This window comes from Cucurbita pepo, unplaced genomic scaffold (assembly GCF_002806865.2).
Source record: "Cucurbita pepo subsp. pepo cultivar mu-cu-16 unplaced genomic scaffold, ASM280686v2 Cp4.1_scaffold000536, whole genome shotgun sequence".
In the NCBI taxonomy this organism is placed as follows: Eukaryota; Viridiplantae; Streptophyta; class Magnoliopsida; order Cucurbitales; family Cucurbitaceae; genus Cucurbita; species Cucurbita pepo.
This window is the reverse complement of record NW_019646765.1, coordinates 2,200-4,757: the sequence shown is the minus strand read 5'-3', so window position 1 is coordinate 4,757 and position 2,558 is coordinate 2,200.

Genomic DNA, 2,558 nt, shown 5'->3' with positions numbered 1-2,558 from the left:
GGCTTCCAAACAAGCACGTTGGCAAGAGTTAATAGCTGAGTTTGACTTCAAGTTCGAACACAAAGCAAGAATGAATAATCAAGTTGCCGACGCCATGAGTTAGAAGGGAGAACATGCGACCGTGTGCATGTTAGCCCATATTCATTCAAGTAAAATAGGCGAGTCGATGCACCGCATCATTTGAAAATAGCTACCGAAAGACCTTTTGGCCAACACTATTGTTATCGAGTTAGTTAAAGCCAATTAGACCCAGCAATTTTGGGTTAAAGGGGACTTACTCCTAAATAAAGGAAATAGGCTATATGTCCCGAGGGTGGGGGATCTAAGGAAGAAATTTATGTACAAGTTTCATGACACGCTATAGAAAGACCACCTCGGGTGGCAACGAACTTACGCCTTAGTAAAGAAGGGATACTTCTGACCAAACATGCAAAATGATATCATGACATATACCAACACGTGTCTTATATACCAACAAGACAAAGTTGAGAAAACCAAAGTCTGGGGACTTCTCGAATGCTTGCCGATACCAATGAGATATTGGAAAAGTGTGTCATTGGATTTCATCACACACCTTCCTAAGTTAGAAGAACACGAAGCAATCTTGGTTATCATTGATCGATTTTCGAAGTATATCACTTTTGTACCCACGTCGAAGCAATGTTCGACTGAATTGATGGCCCAATTTTTCTTTAGATATGTGGTAAAGTTATGGGGCATCCCAAGAAGCATTGTCAGTGATAGAGATAGTCAATTTATCGAAACATTCTAGGCAGAGTTTTTTTAGTTCTTGAGGAAAACCGTGAATAGGTCATCTAGCTACCATCCCTAGAAAAATTGGGTCCAATTGTTGGATGTAGCCCAATTTTGCTTCAATTGCGAGACAAATCCTCTATGGGGAAGATTCCATTCGAGATTGTGAGGGGACGACAACCATCTGTGCCCTACATTATTACCCGAGCTTACATAGAGAAAGCTTCCAAACATATGAAGAAGTGGGTGGATGAAAAGTGGTGTCGCCTCGTGTTTCGAGTCGAGGACCAGGTACTCATCAAACTCAGGCCGAAACAGATTTTATTTTGGAGCCGAAAAGACCAAAGACTCGTTAGGAAGTATCAAGAACGGGTCTAATCCTTAATAAAATTGAGGCTACATTTTACAAGGTGACATTGCTCACATGGATGAAAATTCAACCCGTAATCCATTTGAGCAACCTAAAGCCTTACCACCCCGATCTGAATGATGACTACTGGAATAGACCTCAAGTAGAAAGACAACAAATCCCAAGAAGCATTGTCAGTGATAGAGATAGTCAATTTATCGGAACATTCTAGGCAGAGTTTTTTTAATTCGTGGGGACAACAGTGAATAGGTCATCTAGCTACCATCCCTAGAAAAATTGGGTCCAATTGATGGATGTAGCCCAATTTTGCTTCAATTGCGAGACAAATCCTCTATGGGGAAGATTCCATTCGAGATTGTGAGGGGACGACGACCATCTGTGCCTTACATTATTACCTGAGCTTACATAGAGAAAGCTTCCAAACATATGAAGAAGTGGGTGAATGAAAAGTGGTGTCGCCTCATGTTTCGAGTCGAGGACCAGGTACTCATCAAACTCAGGCCGAAACAGATTTTATTTTGGAGCGGAAAAGACCAAAGACTCGTTAGGAAGTATCAAGAACTGGTCTAAATCCTTAATAAAATTGAGGCTACATTTTACAAGGTGGCATTGTACACATAGATGAAAATTCAACCTGTAATCCATTTGAGAAACCTAAAACCTTACCACCCTGATCTGAATGATGACTACGGGAATAGACCTCAAGCAGAAAGATAACAAAGGAATCAAAGTGATCCTAGTTGACAGAGTTAAGAAAGTCAAAAGGCATGTACGAAGTATTAACGAATTCCTTGTCAAATGAAATAACCTCCCTTCAAAGGAAACTAATTAGGAACACGCCAAAGATATGGACTCCACCATGACCCACACTGCAGATTTTAAAGTAGATGGTTGACAAGAATGTCAACCAATTAGGTGGAGAAGGATGTGACGATCATGACGTATTGTATGCCCGAGACATGTCAAACCCCTTTTACTTGCTCTCATATTGTATTACTTTCTTATTTCATATTCTGTTGTATGACCATGGGGCGAAATCATATTTACTCGTGCCAGATTTGAATAGCTTCAAAATATACTATAAGGGAACCGATTTGTCATCAAACCCCCCTCCCCCGATCAAATGTATGGATCATTGAATTAAAAGAAACCCCCTATTTATTCATAATAGAATATATTAATTAATAAAAATAATATAAAATGAAAATAAGCAGATTAAAAAAATTAAACTATTTGTTATTAAAGAATTATATACCAAAAAATGTATAATATTTATTCCAAAAGTTATATATATAGAGAGAGAAAGGGGGAGAGAGAGAGGGGGGAAAAGGGGAGGGAGATGGTGATGTCAGTCATTTATCCATCATCACCGTTTGGTTTTATTAGCTTTACCAACTTTTTCTGCATTCAAGAGAGAGAAAAAAAAAAAAAAAAA